Below are 19,250 nucleotides of genomic sequence, written 5' to 3'. Positions count from 1 at the left end.
CGCTTAACTCTGGCGTTGTTGTGCACTGTTATCTTAAAGGTGTGATCTGAGATGAAGATAGGTGCACAGCATCCTGACCAGTCGGGTGGTAGCATAAAGTATGCACGCTGTCCGCACAGCCATGCCATACCTTGTACCCAATAGGTGCCATTTACACGTCGGTGTCTTTTGACTGTTCCATACTCCACTCCTCCATAGGTTGCGTTGCAGTTGCTGGTATAGCCCAGGGGGTGGCGCCCTTGCTCTGCTGCTTGGTAGAAGCACAGAGGATGCTGTTTCTCTGTAGGGGCCATAAAGACAGGGAAATGGGTTGAGACATTTCTATTCTTCACTGTCATATCTACCCAGAATTTGTCGTCACAGGTTCCATTCTTCAGGCCTTTTGCACCTGGGAGTGAAGCTTCAATTCTGATTGCAACATGTTGTCTTCCAATGCTGGCGAAACTTGCTGCACATTTACTTTGCCAGTGACTGTTCATCATACGACCATATATGGTTGGGTGTACAGATGTACTGGGCATATGAGAGCAGACATAACAGCCTCTGTCTTCTATTCTATCATATAGGTATCGGTACCAGGCGTTGTTCATCCAGGGGTGAATGTGGTCTTGCGTCATCTCAGAGAGGTGGGAGTTGTCATGGGTCCACCTCTTAAGTCGGGGAATAGTTTGTTCTGTCCTGGGGGCTCTACCAGGTATCAGCCAGAAGAGCATCATCACTGGGATGACGGCCATCATACAGAATAGGCGACACATCAGCCGTTTCCGTTTAAAGTTACAAGCACCTAAGCACAACAGCTTTGGGGCTGGGGCCGGTGACTCTTCTTCTTCTCCTGGATTCATCAGGCTGGTTTCCTCTATCTTGTTTGTGTTCAGGCATCCCTGGTGTTGTTATTGGTTCTTCTCTTTGGTGGGATGGGTCACTCTTTGTTATGTGTTTGCTCTTCAGGAAGACCAGGCACACCCGTGCTCCAGGTGAGTAGACCACTGGCGAGAAGAAAAAGGGCGGGATATACCCAAGCAGCCCTTTCCTTCACCAGGAGAACACCTAGGAGTCGGGGGAACCGGCGTCTATGCTGTCACTCACTTTTTTGCAGTGACTTTGGTGGATCCAAGATGGTCTTTCAGCTATCTTACAAGCTGTCGGTGTAGTCAGTAACACCTGGAACGGACCCTCCCACCGCGGAGAACTCCAGTTTTTTCGCTGGAGGACTTTAATCAGAATCCAATCACCGGGGTTCAACCTGCAAGAGACTGGAGATAGATCATCCGGCAGTTGATTGTTTAATATCACTTCTTTATTCTCAAATAGTTTTGTCATCCATTCTGCCATCGTTGTTTCTGTGATGGACTTATTAATTGGCTCACTAGTGATTGGCAGAGGGAATGGTCTGCCATGTATGACTTCAAATGGGGTCAGACCACCTGCTCCTTGAGTTATTCTCATCCATAGCTTAACTAAGCTCAAACACTCGGGCCATGGTTTTCTTGTTTCTTCTATACATTTTCTCAATCTCTGTTTAATTGTGCCGTTAGTTCTCTCGACTAATCCTGCGCTTTGTGGATGATAGGAACAGTGATGTTTTATGCTAAAACCTAGAGCTTCTGAGACTTTGCTTATTACTTCATTTACAAAATGTGGGCCGTTATCAGACCGTATTAAACTTGGAATGCCATATGTAGGTATGTAATGGTTGCACAAACATTTTGCTACTGAAATTGCATCTGCTTTTTTCACTGGGTATATTTCTGGCCACTTGGAAAATACATCTATTATCACAAGTGCATACTTGGAGGATTGAGATTCATTTAGTTCTATAAAATCCATGTGGATAGTGTGAAATGGGTGTGGTGGTGTAGGGAAACGACCTCGCTTGGGTCTTAAGTTTCCCTGTGCATTGTGTTTTTGGCAAATCATGCATGTTCTGATAAACTCTTTTGCTGAACTTTCAAAATTTTTTGTGTAGAATTGTTTATTAAGTACATGAATCATCCCTCCTGATGACACATGAGTTTTCGAGTGTGTCACTAAAGCTGCTGTTTTATGAAGGGATTTTGGAAGTATTGGTTTGCCATTGCACATCATGAGATTGTCTTTTAATTCTGCTCCATCTTTCAACCAAGATTTTTGTTCACTCAGTGATGCTGTTTTTTGTGCATCTGCTAGTATTTCTAATTGTATTAAATCTATGGTTTCTGTTGTTAAAACATCAATGTGTTTTTCTGCAGCTGCTTTGGCTGCTTTATCAGCAAAGTTATTTCCTCTCGTTATTTCTGTGTCATCTTTTTGATGAGCTGCACATTTGCATAGTGCTAGTTCTTTTGGCAACGTTATCACTTCTAGTAGCTTTTTTAGAAGGTTTGCATGTTGAACTGGGTTGTCTGTGGAGGTTGTCATTCCTCTGTTTTGCCATACTTTCGCGAAATGGTGAACTGCTGAATAGACATATTGGCTGTCTGTGTATATATTGACACTTTGACCTTTGTACAGTGTACATGCTCTAATGACCGCAGTCAGTTCCGCACTCTGGGCAGAGTTTGAGGAACTGAGAGATTTTGCCTCTACCACTGCATCAACGGTTGTGACCGCATAACCCACACAATTTCTACCGAAAATGTCTTTTGACGCTGATCCGTCCACAAAAACATTAGTGAAACTGTGCTGTGGGGAACTATGTATATCAGTTCGAGGTTTTGTGTCTTCCTCTAATTTTTTCATGCAGCAATGTTGTTCCCCATCTTGAGGGGTTGGGATAAGTGTGCTCGGATTCAGTTGACCACACTTCTCTATTGTTATGTGTGATTGCGAAAGTAAGATTCCTACATATGACAGCTGCCTGGCATGTGTTAGAAAAGATAGATTCGCTTGCAGCAAAATGGAGGTCACAGCATGTGGGACTTTGATGATTAATGTTGAAAACACGCAGTTCTTTGAATCTTTGGGCTGAAGGAGGGACAGTACTCGGTGTATAAATGCTCAATCAACAATCATTTATTTCCATACAATTCAACAATAAGAGCATTACAACGTCCGGACGGGAGAGATGCTACCAGAGGGTCAGGCACATGTCTCAAAATGGTGACGGGTTGCTCAGCTTTTTATAGTCTCTAGTGGCCCCCAGCTAGTCGTAAAAGCCAAAACATCACATTTTTTCTCTGTTACAGCGCCTAAGTTATGACCTCGGCAGTTGTTTCTCTGCTTTCTGTAAGGTGGGGGTGTGGAATGTGGTCTATCTATCTCCCCTGTCTTTAGACACAGAGTCTCCTGCTTACAACCTTCTCTTCATGATTCAACAATTAAGCATGTCAAGAAAACAGTGTCACACATTCCCAGCAGATCAAGGATACAGAGTGATGCACCTTTATCTAATAAACTAATATGTGAATATGTTCTGTTAACTCAAAAGTATAATGAGAACTAAACTACATACAGATCACACACTCTATTTTAAAGGGTATAATATGATCTACAACAATATCATAATTCAACTATTTTGATTACATCTATAAGGTAACATATAATAACAGAATAATATCACAATACCCTCTTTTGATCTCTCATTAAAGAGATCACTAATAACAAGCACTTCAGCGTTGCAAGGTCCAAGTTTTCTTGATCCTGAGGCCCTCTGTCCCCCTTTAACGGGTGGACCATATGGGGGATGACCTCTGTGTTCACGCAGTTCAGATGCAAGCAAAGTTAGATTTACAACCATAACAGCAGTTACAGATGACACTCCCATCACTCCCCATTTTCCCACAGCTTTATTTTGGTGCTCCAGTTTTCCACTCCCATTTTAATGCCCCCTTATACCTTTCAAATGTACTTAGACTAGAACCTCTGTCTAAGGAGCTTTTAACCTTTATTTTTATTGCTGCAGCTACCAGTGTCTTCCAGTTGGGTGATTCTCAGCTTCTTTCTTCGACCTCCGGGGTTAGACCACCCTTTAGTCATTGCACAGTTCTGGGGATTATTCCGCCCCGATTTCAAACAAGGATCTGTGTGTTTTGGGTTCACCGGCGTGTCCCCCTTTTTGCCAAGAGCCTCTCGAACCTCGTTGGTCTGGTGTTCCTGGTTTTCGCCAACCCCTTCATGGTTATTGCTGTGTTTGTGGGATCCATCTTCTCCAGGAGCCCAAACGTCATGACACTTGACCCCAGTTGCTGTCTCGGCAGTCCCTACATCTGTCTCTGCTGTGAAGGGTCCTCACATCTCCGTGTCCCCGTCTGGTGTCTGTTCCTTTCTCTGCAAGAGACAGAAAACCAAAACACCTCTCTCCCTAGCCTTGATAATCTAATATTGTTATCCATTGTTGTTCTAATGATTCAAATTTGGTTTACAATATTATGTTCAGGACTTATTCTAATCATAATCTATGTGTGTGCAAAAGAAATAAAAAATTAGTGAACCCTTTCTAAGTCTAACACATTATAAGCTTAAGTTTTACCATAGCTAATTTATTAAACACAGAAATAACGTCATAAGATGTTCATAAAACCATTGTTTGATGTTCGGACTCAACTCCCCCTTTTTGACACACTCCCATGTGTCAATTCATTGGAGCTAGACAATTAAAAGAGAAGGTTAGTGACATCATATCTCAGAAAGTATCAGAAATTCTTCTCTCGAGTACCGTTGCTCCAGCCTTGTCATCCCTGAGGATCTTCGATCCCGAAAATGTCCCTTCTCCTCATGTAATAAAGTCTGTCATCCTTCCATGCCCTGGTAACTGGTCCATCCAGAGCTGTAACATTTTGAAATGTACATACAACAAGCCAAACCACACCTTGGTCACACCAACCCTTTTCTGCCCCGAAGATGTCCAATGCCATCCTAGTATGGACTGTCAAAAGTGGCTTTGACGCTGACTATCCTGACAATCCATTGTATAACGTTTCCTGGTCAGATTTGCCAATCTCTGCACCAGGGTTGTAATAGTTTTGCAATTTTCATCAGTTTTTATTTTTATTTAGCTTCGACTTCAGATTTTCAATTTTATATCAGTTTTAATTAGTTTTTACCAATTCTTTGCTAGTTTAGTGTAGTTTTTATTTTCTGAAAATCCTTAGTTTCAATTTAGTTTTATTTGTGTTTTGCAAAAGTTAAGTGTAACAAAATCCCAGTTCCATCATATCAGTCATGCTCTTCTGGTTATCCTTGGGTGTTGAGACTAATAACTATTAACTCTTGCCGCACCGAGTGGTCCTAATTTTGGTTCAAGTGAATTGATAACCTTTTGAAGGCGATTGTTTCACACCTTTATTTAGATGTCCCAGTCCTGTTGTCTCGGGATACATCACGCTGCCTTATCTGGGGTTAGCTGTTTTCTGGGGATGCGGGTTGAGTGGGTGAGCTCTTCAAGGAGGGGGAGTGTGCTCCCCCTGATGAGGTCTTCTAGGTAAGCTAGGTTAACCTTCTTGTGTGGGCTTTTCAAGTGCACTTTAAGGTTAGTGGGACTTTTAGTTTTATAAATGTCCCTCATGACCCCCTGATGACCCAGTATTTCATTTTTGCACACTGTAGTACACATTTTAGTTTTTGCTTGTAGCTCGCATACTCTACTTGCCACTCCTCTAATTCCTGATGTTTCTTAGAGAGGGCAACAGTACCTTTAAAATTATATCACACGTGTGGGGGTGTGGCCTTGCCAATTGTTTTGCCCACCTTTTCAAAATGGCTGGCGTGCCCACAAGCACATTTCATGGAAAAAGAAAGGTAAGCTTGATATTTATATTTAAAATGTTTTGTTAAACTCAGATTTTTATTCTATTCTTTTTGCAAGTACCCCTCCTCGGTGGCGAGAAACTGTTGGTGTGGTCAAGTGGGTGCTCTAGAAACAAACGCTCAGGACAGAACAGTTATCAGTCATGTACTTCCTACAAATTTTGCATATGTTTTATTCCATATTGATCCTCTGAGTGTAATGGTACATTTTAATTTGAATTTATCCAAACTAAACACAATATTTTCTTTATTTACTTTGCTCTTGTTCTTTTGCAGTACCACATCCTATCAAATGTCCCTGTCGATTATATTCTACATTTAATAACTTACTATTTCAAGTGAGAACCTAAATCATGTGGACCAATGTTTATTATTGCATATCTCTATTCTGAATGTGGCCAGTCATTCATAGGTATTGTTCAATTTTGGCGATTTTCCTCTATAACATTTAATTGACTTTTTACAGTGGCCTGCTATGATTAATAATAACATATTCCAGTCATGAGTGATATCAATAGTTATCTCCACTGTAGCATTTGGCATTCCCAATAATATAACATGATACCTTAATCAAAACACAGCTACTATAGCACAGTTTTCTTAATGCAAACATCAGTAACTCAAAATCAGCAACCACAGTGTTAAGTCTGCAGTTCATACTTATGTGAAGCTAGAGTCTCCTCCTCCAGTCTCTCTTATCCTCCTGCTCCTGAAAAAACAAAACAAAACAAAGCGAAGCATCCACCCTTCTCTTGTCGGCTGGGTGAATTGTTTATGAATTGTTTATTGGCATTTACTAATCCTAAAGTGGGTGCAGTCATTGTCTCAGTATCAAGTCAGTCAAAACTTTTAGTCGTCAGTCCATCACAGTCCATTCACATGCATACCTCCACACACATTCATACCAGATGTTGCTGATAATGGAGTCTCACGCGCAACCTATTCGAGCATCCATCACCAGCAAGATGACGTCATCATTTTAAAGGAAAACAATTCCTTGTTGTTTTTTTTTTTTTTTTTTTTTGGGCTGGATTGACTCGGTGCAATCCTTTTAGACTCAGAACTTCTCAGTGTTCCCTATAAGAGAATTTCTCCCAAGCCAATTACAATCATGGAGAAGCACACTTTGCAACTGTTTACAGTAATAATATTTTATAGCGCTTTAAATTTCAATCTTTCAGGCCTTGTTTAAAGAGCTGATTGTTAAATCATGAACTCACAAAATATCAACATATCACCACCGGTGGATCACACCTCTCAGATGTTTTTTTCTCCAGTGCACTGTAACAAAAACGAAAACAGACATAACCAACAAAATACTACTAAAATAACACAAACTAGGGCCCATTGCAGACATGTCCAAGCATAAAACTATCCCTCTCTCGCTTACGAGAAAGAACACAAGCCAAAGCTCACTGATAAAATCAAGCTAGCGCTAAACAAAACCAAACAATCAACCAGAAATTCACAGGAACATTTTGCTTCCTGCCGGGACAATATTGTGTGGGAATGAGAACCTCAGGTGCCGTAACACCTTTTGTTCCTCCTTGAATTAAAACTCAATCACAGAAAATGCCGTACTCCAACCTAACCTTACACTATTAATTCATCATTTTCACTCTGTGCCACTGTTCCTCATCAGGGCTGTGTGAAGCACAGCAAAGAATTCAGTCAAGGCCTTGAGCCATAAACAGACATCACGCACAGACATTGTTTTCATAACCAAACTTTTTTAGACCTTATTAACTCTACATAAATGCCTTCTAGGTGACATATAACACATTCTAAGTAATCAATGGTAATCAATGGAAATCAATGGCTCCTCATAAAAATTATGCATTGGGATGTTTGTGTGCAGCATTTTGCATATCAGCATAAGCAAAGCATTCTTCATTGCATCAGCGTGTATGTGTGTGTGCGTGTGGATCACTCTTCATTGCACAAGCGTGTGCATGTGTATGTGTGCATCACTTCTCAGTGAATCAACATTCCCGTGTGTGTGTGTGTGTGTGTGTGTGTGTGTGTGTTCATCACTTTCCTGTTCTGGTGTTCTGGGTAAACCACGGCCTGAAGCGTGCCCTGGGGTCCTGCCCCCCTCCTTTTTCAGTTTGTTTGCGACCATTGCTGCTGCTGCTGCTGCTCAAAATTCAGTCCGTCCTGGTTCTGAGCCCAATTGGGGCAGTCCTTTCTCCAGTGTCGATGTTCACCGCAGGTGAAACCTGCATCTTCTTCTGTGTTTTTGTCCATTCTGAGGTGCCTTCTGTCCTCAGTTACTCCTCTTGTCTCGGTCACGCCCTTTTTCGCCACCCGATCATCCGTGTTGGTCCATCACTGTCCTGCACAGTGTGAATGCAAAGTTATCAAGGTCAGCATTCTTTCGCTCGGCCTTACTTTTCATTCGGGCTTGGCGGGCGTCTCTTTACAGCTCTGTCAGCTGACGCAGTCTGGGAATTTTCCCCCGTGTAGTGAAACGGGCCTTAGGTTTAGTGCTCTCCGTCTCGGCTGCATGAGATCGCATTCCTGCAGGTCTGTTGACATTCTCAGGTCGTTGTTGTGGGTCCAGCTGTTGCAGCATTTGGTCAGTGTCACGTATGGGGGAGAGCAGGAGTCCAGTCAGCCTCGGCTTTCAGGGCCGGCAAAGCAGCCTGTAATTAAATATGTATAGAAAAAACAAAAACAAAACAAAAACAAACAAAAAACAAAAACAAACGAACAGGAAAATGTTGTTGTGTTGGCTGTGTTATTCAGAGGGGAGGCAATGGGGCCAGGCCCTGTGTCAGCCTTCTCTCCCCCTTTTTTTGTTTTTTGTCTCCCGATATAATCAACTCCTAACCCACCAAGTTGACAGGACAACACCGGTATATGTTAAAATTCTTAAGATCATGTTTAAAAGCCCAAAAAAGGAACTTTCTTTCATTCAGTAATCACTTTTATTAATCAATCAACAGAAAACATGTCACAATTTGAATCTTTTAACCACTAAATTTGTTGTGTCTTGCCTGGTTGGTTAGACCAGTGTTCCTTTTTTTTTTAGTTAAATTGTTGTCCTGCAACCCAGAGGGTTTCTTTGTCAGTAATGTATAGCCTTCATCATTTAAGTATGTTAATTTTTCTTTAACCTTGCTGGAAAATCTTCACGTGTTCATGAGTGTAAGCTGTTTCTTCATTGCGTGTATGTGCATTTGTATAAAAGCAGGTTAATTTTATCTTTTCTCAAACTAGGCGTTACCTTAAAAGGAGCCTTTCTCTCAGATTTCTCTGCTTGTGTGTGTTTTTGTTTCACCTTTTTGTTGTGATGCTCCGGACGCCTTCCCAACCTCCACAAGTCCGTTGGCCCCAATTTTATGTGTTAAAACTTCTCTTAATTTCTCCTCTAATTCTCTCCTCGCTGCTGTCTGTTTCACAGCTGCTGATTCGTGCTGGGTGTGGTTCCCATTACCTATAATTTTGCTTCGGCCGCTGTGCTTGTGGGGGCAGTTGGTCCAGGTCCGCAGCTTCCTGTATTAACACACTAAGAGATTTATTTTAATTTCATTTTCATCACTTTTAAACCGATAAGCAGGCAACACGCCTACCTTGACAGCGTAAACTGTACGCCAGCCTCCCAACACATTCCTCTCTGTACTCCTCCATAATTCTCCACTGCACACCTCTTACTATCTCTCCTTTTTATTTTTATTACACCACAGAGTAATACACCCAATTATGCCCATCTATCTCTATGTGGCTCCGAATTCCCTCTTTATTCTAATTTCACACTCGTCAGGGGACAGGCACACAACAATTTCAACCACTGAAACGAGGAATTCAACCTTTTTATATTTCTTTACTAAATCTAGACTCAACGTTTGTTCGCAAAATGTGTCTTGTTCTAGTCCGGAAATAAATGTGAACCCGTGATTACACGGCCGTTCCAGTGTTATTTCCGTGGCTATGCGGGGGCCCTCACCTCCCCAAGTCACCACCTCAGCACCCGGACAACGCCGGTCCTGGCCACGCGTCCACGGACAGGAGGGTCGCTACTCCATAGGCAAAGTTCCACAGGTACACTAGGCATCAACCTTTGATCCTAAAATGTGTATTTGCTCTAATGTCCTCCTAATCAAACACATTAACCGTCACTGTCACTGTGTTCACGCTTCACACTCCACACAAAACACACTCAGAGCGCGCCTCACTCACACTCTCACTCAGTGCGCGCTTCACCCACAAGACAGCACCCAGAGCGCGCCTCGCAGCTTCACACACACTCTCTCACCCAGAGCGCGCTTTGACACTCACACACAACACTTTTCCTCAGCGGGAATTTTACACAGAAACCTCTGAGCTCAACTATTAGATCTTCTTAAAGCACACTGCACCATAGACCAAAATACCCTTTTCTCTGCGCTTATGACCGCCACAACGGAGCAAAGTCGCATCATAAAAGTGATGCTTGCATCCCCGAAGTTATACCAGACATCATAAACCAGGTTTTGCTCTATGTACTTCTTGGCAAGTAAAATTTTACTTTGTTTTATGACCGCAGCCCTTAAAAAAAAACTCGACTGACGCCACAAACCACCGTCAAACCTCTGTTCAATGTACTAAAATTAGCACCAACCACTACTGCACTTCACGGCCGCATATCACCGGAACACGCCGTATCATAAACCAAACCTACGGACGTGTTTCGCTCTCGCGTTGCCAGTGTTTAACCGCACCGTGAAGTCAGCATCTGCTTTTCCTTAAATCAACTTCTATTTCATAGCCGGCAAGAGCCAGGACGTAACCGACACCATAAACAAACTTCAAACCTCGACTTCAATGTACTGAACTAATGGCCGCGTCTTCAGAATAAATTCTAACGTATTATTGCTACAGAAACCAGTATTAGACAAAATTAAATGTGGAAGGTAAAGTGGCTGCAACTAGTCCAACGTAGTATGTTATTAGTATCTCGGTAGAAGCAGTTTATTTAACACACTGGAATTCAGCCTCAACTTATGTTGTTAGTATCTTGCGCCAAAAACCAGACACCGACAAATTTACTGTGAAAATACATGTGACTCAGTGAACAGATTAATTTGGAAAGCCCAATATGCACATTTGGTATTTATAATACAACAGGCTGTGCTTACCTTTTTATTTTTGGACCGGTCCTCTGTTCACCTCGCCTCACGATCTCACCAAAGGTCAAATCTACACCTCCTCAGCACACCAAAGATCCGGGTCACGGCACCAAGTTGTTGAAAACACGCAGTTCTTTGAATCTTTGGGCTGAAGGAGGGACAGTACTCGGTGTATAAATGCTCAATCAACAATCATTTATTTCCATACAATTCAACAATAAGAGCATTACAACGTCCGGACGGGAGAGATGCTACCAGAGGGTCAGGCACATGTCTCAAAATGGTGACAGGTTGCTCAGCTTTTTATAGTCTCTAGTGGCCCCCAGCTAGTCGTAAAAGCCAAAACATCACATTTTTTCTCTGTTACAGCGCCTAAGTTATGACCTCGGCAGTTGTTTCTCTGCTTTCTGTAAGGTGGGGGTGTGGAATGTGGTCTATCTATCTCCCCTGTCTTTAGACACAGAGTCTCCTGCTTACAACCTTCTCTTCATGATTCAACAATTAAGCATGTCAAGAAAACAGTGTCACACATTCCCAGCAGATCAAGGATACAGAGTGATGCACCTTTATCTAATAAACTAATATGTGAATATGTTCTGTTAACTCAAAAGTATAATGAGAACTAAACTACATACAGATCACACACTCTATTTTAAAGGGTATAATATGATCTACAACAATATCATAATTCAACTATTTTGATTACATCTATAAGGTAACATATAATAACAGAATAATATCACATTAACTTATGTCCTAGAACGATGTCTGCACATTTTTTAACTGCCTCTGCTGCTGCTGCACACGCCTGAACGCAGGTGGGTAATCCAGCAGCTACAGAGTCAAGTTTGCATGAGTAAAAGGCCAATGGACGTTGTTTGTCTCCAAAAGCTTGAGTTAAAACTGCCTTCATGTACCCTGCTGCTCCATCGACATGGAGAATGAAAGGTTTTTCATAGTCTGGTAATGCTAAGACAGTACATGTTTGCAATGCTATTTTTAAATCAGTAAAAGCTTTTTCTGCTTCTGGGGTCTACTGTATTTTGTCTTTTAATGCTAGGTCTTTTCCATAAATTAGGTTCTGTAGTGGCTGGGCCAGCAGTGCATACTCTGGAATCCAGCATCTACAGAAATAACTCATCATTTGTTGTTTGTTAATTGGTTTTGGTGCATTCTGGACTGCTGTCTTTCTGCTTTCCAGTAAAGTGCGACCTTGGCCTGTTAGTTGATGTCCTAAGTATATTACTTTGTTGCTCCACAGTTGTAACTTGTGTTGGGACACTTTGTGGTCTTGTTCTGCCAGATGTTGCAGAACCGTCATTGTGTTTTCTCTGCAATCATCTTGTGTATGGCCTGTAATCAATATATCATCTACATACAACAGAAATTTTCCTGGAGCAGGGAGGGAGCAAGATGACATTGATTTCTTTAAAGCTTCTGCATACAGCGTCGGGCTATTTTGAAAGCCTTGTGGCAGCCTGGTGTACGTGTATTTTTCATTATCAAAAGTGAATCCAAATAGATTCTGCGAATCTTGGTGTAAAGGAACAGAGAAAAATGCATTTGAGAGGTCTATTACTGAGAACCATTGTTCCTTTGGAGTTACTTGGTTCAAGATGGTATGTGGGTTAGCAACTACTGGAGGTATTTGCTCTGTTACCTCGTTTATTGCTCTGAGGTCATGAACTAGGCGATATTTTCCTGTATTAGCCTTTTTTACTGGAAAAATTGGCGTATTACATGTAGCTTTATCAGTTTTCACGAGAATACCTGCTTTCTGCATGTCTGCTATTACTGGCCTAATTCCTTCTCTTGCTTCTGCACTCAAGGGGTATTGCGGTTTCACAGGCTTATATGTGGTTGTAGTTTTCACCACTACTGGATCTGCTCCTTTAATTAGGCCGACATCTGTTGGCCCTTGAGACCATAATGTCTTTGGTAGCTTTTCTAGCTCGGGGTGTGTTTCAAATGTTAGTATTTGTCATTCATCTTGTTCTGTTGTGGCTAAATGTGTAGCTGGTGTGGTGGTCAGCGGCCAGCATAAAGTGTATCGCATGCAGCCTGTTCTGCGGCCTTTTTGTCAGACTTCACACTCTGTTTTGTCATATCTGTCTGTTTCTACAGATCTCAGCACTGTACCTAACTCCTGCCAGGACGTTTGGTCGTTACGTGCTACAGATACATGAGGGTTGGCCATTTTGTTTATGCGCTGCACTGCGTCTGTCTGTAACACTGAGCATACTGCATTGCCACTCTGTGTCACATACAGGTGCTGTAGGACTAGCTTTTGCGGTCCTAATCTGTGTACTTGTTGATCATAAATTTTGTCTGGGCCTGGGATGTGTTTATACCACAGGGTGTTGTGGTATTTTGCTGGGTCTTGCCTGTACGAGTGCTCAGGTAAGTACATACTAGCCTTGGCCTCTAGAGGTTCAAGTTGTGGTAAGTCTAGAGTCCAATAATAATTAGGCTCACCTAGCCCTTCACAAACAAAAATGTCTTCAGTTTGACTGTCAGAGAGTAGGAGTCTGGCTTGCATGCCACTTGCTTCAGGGATAACTCCTATTTTTAATTTTGTTAAAGCATCTCTTCCTAACAGATTCACTGGGCAAGATGGGTCATAAATGCACTGATTTTTGCAGCCACGGCCACTATTTCTATGTGACATAAAGAGGGGAACGGTTAAATGCTGTTTTGTCACATGTCCTGAGGCTGATTTCACAATTATGGTGTCTTTTGAGAAAGTTACATTCGGGACTTCTACTGTTAGTACCGTTTTACATGCTCCTGTGTCGCAAAGGAATTTTAATGCTACACCATTCACATGTACTACAACTGTTGGCTTGGCCTCTGATCCTAGCAAAAGTTGTTCTGTATTGTAGACTTCCGCTTCATCTGTTTCACTTCCTTCCTCTCGTGCTAGTCATTCATCACGCCGTCTGCGTCTGTCATCATCACTTCCTGTTCTTGGCTCACACTTCTACAATCTCGAGCAAAATGCCCATTTTTTCCACAATTGTAGCACTTCATATCTCTTTTGTCTTTTCTCTGTCCTGCTTTTTGCTTTCCCTTATGTGGCTTGTAGCCTGTTTGGTATCTTTGCTGTCCTGAGAAAGCTATAAAGCCTGTCTCTGGGTCAATCATGAAAACTCCTTCTGTTTTTTGCTTCTGTTTTTGTACTTTCACTGCATGTTCTGCATACTACAGAGCATCAGGCAAAGTGCCTGTATTTTGAGTCACCCACTGTTTGTCTACAACTGCTCTTATTTTGGGCAGTAGGCCATTCAGGAAGGCATTTTTTAATTGTTGTTGAAAAGCAGACTGTGGATCGGGATCATGATTCAGTCCTGAGTTTTGTCTGAAAACTGGACGTAAGCGATCCAAATAGTCTGATGCTGTCTCTCCATCCTTTTGTTTGCACTCTCCTATTTTTCCATAATCTGGCCTTGGGGCTAAATTAACTTCTACTCTGCCGTACAAGTCATTTAGTTGTTGTCCTAGCTCATGAGTATCTGGTCCAAGGACGTGGCCGTCCCGGTCATTTCCTGTAAAGGCGCCTCTGGCTCTGGGAAAGCGTAAACCTAATAAATCTTGAAGTACTTGCAACATTTCATGTCCATTTAATCCCCAGCCATGTCGGATTAATTCCACTGCAGTTCGCCATGGCTGGAAACCTTCATTAAGGGTTGGCCCATCTTTTAGCACATTCTCCCTATCCTTAGGGTTAGGGTTAAATGTCAGGGGTAGACATTTGTTCAAACACAAGTAAGAGAAAATAAGACACTGGCAGACCGACTCAGAGAGTATTAGAAACGTGCGCACGGGTGAATGTCTCTGAGAAGACACACACACCGAGTGCAGGCTTGCTTGCTTTATTTATAGGGCAAAGCGGGTTACATAGTACTTCCTCTTCTGTGGGAAGTCGAAGAGAGGTTAGACGTTAGCTCAGCCTTATCTGACCTTACACACATACACTGAAAATAACAATGCAGAAGTATATCATGCTTTATCTTGACATCTCACACACTGAAGTAAGGAATGCATCATGTTCTCTTTAACAATAAGCTCGGTTATGTGAAAATATATGAACACTTGAATATAAGGCATATTTGATTATACTTGAATATAAGGCACACTTGATTATATTGTATTTCAGAAAAATCTCCTTACAGTGGATGATGCTACAAAAACTGAGCTGAAAGAATGGTGATATGTGTGGTAAAAACAAAAACAAAAAACAAAAACTGTTAATTGTCCTGAGGTCTGAAAGAGCTCTCCTAAGCACGCTGAAGATTTTGATGTGAATGCTTGCAAATGCAAAGAGCTTAGTATATTTAAGTGTGTGTGCATGTACTGAGGGTACATTCTTTTTAGATCAACACTTACAGAGTTACAGAGGGTTTATAGACTGTAAATATAAAATAAGAGTTTGTTTAAGTTATAAAAGTAGATGACAATTCACTGAGATAAGAAGTGTGTGCGTAGGCAAACTGCGGGGTGTGTGTGTCAAACAGGATGTGAAACAGCAAGTCTGAATATAGCTTGTGAGCTGGTGAGAGACGTTGCAACATGAAAACAGAGGAATTAGAGACTGAATGTCTTAAGAAAAAGTAATAAAATGATATTAATTACATGTTTTAGTGTGTCAATACAGGTGGATTCTTCTCAAACATGAGTACAGCGGCAAAAGGATAGACTAAGAGAATTGAGATGACAAACAGGCCAGGCTTTGGCTTAAAATTTTACAGCCTGACCTCTCATTCTGTCCTCACCCTGAGAAGAAGCTTAAAGGACAGTTAATCTCCTGATGAAGACAGAAGACAGACAGAACACCGTGGACTTGAAGAGTTAACAGCAGGCAAAAAGACAGTGCAACTGACCTATAACACTGAAGGGTCAAGCAGCAGCATGTATGAATACCACTGATGGAACATGAGCTTTGAATTACAAGCTGGAAACCTGACAAGTGACATGACTGTTTGAAGGCACTGGACGTGATATTTGCCATGCTGGGAGTTAATCTACAAGAAAAGACTGAAAGATTAACAGAGAAGAAACAGAGAAGAAGAAACAGCTGAGTTGAGCCTGTGTTTCCTGGAGATTTGAAGGCCACACAGGACACTGTGAGAAGAGGGACAGTGAGAGGTCAAGCCCGGACGAGTTTGAGTGCGAGAGTACAGGATATAATTGGATCGAAAATGGAAGCTAACTCATGGAGGTTTAGGATTGTCCACCACATCAAAAAAAAAGAAAAGAAAAGAAAAGAGAAAGACCGAGAAAATAAATACATGAACTAACAATTACATGAATGAATAGAAAACACACACACACAAATTGTTACATGTGAAATTATTTTTGGAAAGAATCAGAAGTGAGACAGTTTGAATCCACAGCTCAGTGCAAAGAGGCATGAATTAAACCTGATCATAAAAATACATATGCAATGAAGAAGCAGCTTACACTCAACATTAATATGAACACATAACATAAATGTAATGAAGAACTTACACTTAGATACATGACATAAATTGGTATTTCTGACCGGAGAGAGAGAAGCGGGTCGGTTAAGCAGTGATGATAATAATGAAAATGTCTCAGTTTTGTTATTTTTAGACGCAAAGCAGACCTGGATCAATTTTCCACATGCAGCGGTCGGAAGAAAGTTATAGGTTAACATCACTGGAAATGTTCAGGCAAGTTTCTGGTTGAAGTGTTTACAGCGCCATGTGTTACTAAACCTCACCAGCGACCTCTAACTCCTGGCTGAACACAGAGGAATGCTGTTATTTAATGTGGGAAATCAAAATTTGGGTTAGCAAACCTGGGAAAGAGAAAACTGACTGTTTAAAGGGAAAATTGGGAAGGAGTCTGAAACACTGCAAAAAGAAACATATACAAACTCCATATACAAACTCACACACACAAACAGAAAATGCATTAACCTTAGAAATACAAGAGAGCTCATGAAGATTAGACAGCATGTTGAGCGTGTGAGTCTGTTTATCATCTTGTCCAAATCGCTTAGTGTGTAGTAGTTTTCAGAAAAGAAAATTTAGAATTTAGTGATGATGGTGTGCAAGTTGTGTGGCTTTTAACAAGATTTTCTGTGTATTGAGCAGGTGAAATTATGTCAGTTGACCTCAGACTGTCAGGATGCTGGAGAACCTGAGGCCACTGAAATATGATGTGGGGAAAATGAACAGAGGGAGTGATTTAACACTGGCAGTCCCAGGCTTCTACCTTTCTACCTTTAAAACCCGCCACCAGCCAAATGGCTGGTAGGCTTTTAGCTAAGCTTTAGCTTCAGGCAAGTGGAAGCTAAATTGGCTAGTCATTCATATGTAAATTGGGTTGTTACCTGGGAATTCTGGAGGGAGGGGAGTGGGGGTGTGTGGATGAGGGGGTGGGGGAGCTGCTAAAAGCGGTGAGCTTCCTTTTGTGTTTCATCTTGATGCATTCTCAATCATCCAGGGAAACAAATCTCCAAAAGTCACCAACTTGGAGTGTTTCAGTTTGCCATCTTAGGGAGAAATCAACACACATGGGTGTATGTCCTTTGTTGCTGAGATTTATTGATAAAAACAGTACAAAAAATCAACCATTTGTACACATTTTTACAAATAATTATAAAAAGTGAGTGAGTACATTTCAACATTTTCAGCAATCACTCACAATCCTGGCACTGCCATGGTATCTGTAGTCTGCATTTACCTTGGCTTGGCTTCCTGATCAATTGTCCACTACCAAAAGGAAGCCAAGCCCTGTGATCACACCTTGTTTTGTTGTAAAGGGTGGCAGGGCTTGGCTTCCTTTTGGTAGTGGAGCATTGATCAGTCGTCCATTGTGGCATCAATGTGATCACACCTTGTTTTGTTGTAAAGGGTGGCAGGGCTTGGCTTCCTTTTGGTAGTGGAGCATTGATCAGTCGTCCATTGTGGCATCAATGTGATCACACCTTGTTTTGTTGTAAAGGGTGGCAGGGCTTGGCTTCCTTTTGGTAGTGGAGCATTGATCAGGAAGCCAAGCCCTATATATATGATACAATCTCACTACACTTAGCCTAATCCTTCATTGCCCTGAAGAATTCTGTGGTGTACGGACCTCCTCTCCAAGGAAAGAAAATGCAGAGAAGACTCACCACTCAGCAGGCCTTGGAAATGATCCTGAGGGAAGTCGACCCTTGTGACTCGGATGGAGAAGACCTACAAGTTCAGCCGGATTCGGACTCAGAGCTGTCTGATCAGTCTTCCGGTTAGTTGCATTTCATGTTATTTCCTATTTCATTTCAAATAAGTAAGTGGATGTAGTTTGTAAGTAAGATATTTCAGACATTATTCTGATACAGAGGAGGAGATACTGGACCTTCCCATTGCTCACAATTTGAATTTGTTCACACTGCAGATGAGGAGACTGCACCTAAAAAGAGAGCTTGTTTGGGGACTGAGACAGCGAAAGATGGCACAGTGTGGCGTGAAGAACAGGTGGGGACCTGTCTCCCTTTCACCCCAATAGAAGCGTACGCTGCAGATGGAGAGCCAACGGCTAAGGCCAGGAGAAATATCACGAGTCGCCTTCGGAGCTTCCTGTGTTTCATCACTCTTGACATGCTTCGTAGCATTCAAGAATGGACTGTTCAACATGCACAGCAAACGGAGCATGTTCATTGGTTCATGGACCTCCCTGAACTAATGGCATTTATTGCAATTGTCATCTTGCGGGGGGTTACCAGGGTTCCATCTCTAAATGACTGCTGGTCAGCAAACCTGGGAAACCCACAGATAATTGGAACTATGGCACGAAACCGCTTCCAAGAAATCATGCAACACCTACGCTTTGATGACAAGTCCACCCGCAGTGATCGAGCAAAGACTGATAAGTTCGCTGCAATTTCCAGTTTGTGGGGATCATTTGTCACCAACTGCATCACGTGCTACAACCCTGGTCTACATATCACCGTTGATGAACAGCTTTTCCCATCAAAGACTCGGTGCAGTCTGATTTCAGACTATGTAAGCATTAGTTAAGCCAAAAGTAGGGCAAAACTTTTGTGACCCTGAAGTTCTAATCCCAACAACATATGGATAGATTAATAAGAAAAATTTTCTGTGTTTAAGATTTTTGAGGTTGTTGTAGTGATGGGTTGATTCGGTCAGTTTGCTTTGGGTGTTCTTCTTATTTTAATAGAGGGAGTTTAATTGAACATGGACATGTCTAAGGGGGCCCATTATTTTTGTAACAGAGCACTTAGAGAAAACCAGGCAGGTGATTTTGTTTTGTGCTTTGATGAACTAATAATCAGCTCTCTTTTTTCTGATTTTTGTTCTAAGCAGGCCTGCAAGAGTGAATGAATAGCACTGTAAAAATTTCCGGGAGAACAAACATAAGGTGAGCTTTTCCAGATTACAATGGGCGGAG

General features: G+C 41.9%; 2 long non-coding RNA genes across 2 annotated transcripts in view; one reads left to right on the top strand and one right to left on the bottom strand.

Moving 5' to 3' along the window:
• LOC145425560 (uncharacterized) overlaps positions 1 to 19,250 on the top strand; it is a 270,059-nt gene that overhangs the window by 108,247 nt on the left and 142,562 nt on the right. The window lies entirely within an intron of this gene.
• Positions 2,970 to 9,407, bottom strand: LOC145421798 (uncharacterized). Its single transcript, XR_013903171.1, has 2 exons — positions 6,385 to 9,407; positions 2,970 to 4,563 (listed from the first exon to the last, which is right to left on the bottom strand). It is a non-coding gene; the product is annotated as an uncharacterized LOC145421798 (long non-coding RNA).

This window comes from Astatotilapia calliptera, chromosome 3 (assembly GCF_964374335.1).
Source record: "Astatotilapia calliptera chromosome 3, fAstCal68.1, whole genome shotgun sequence".
NCBI classification, from domain to species: Eukaryota; Metazoa; Chordata; class Actinopteri; order Cichliformes; family Cichlidae; genus Astatotilapia; species Astatotilapia calliptera.
Note: the sequence above shows the minus strand (reverse complement) of the source record. Positions and strands in the feature narration are given on the sequence as shown.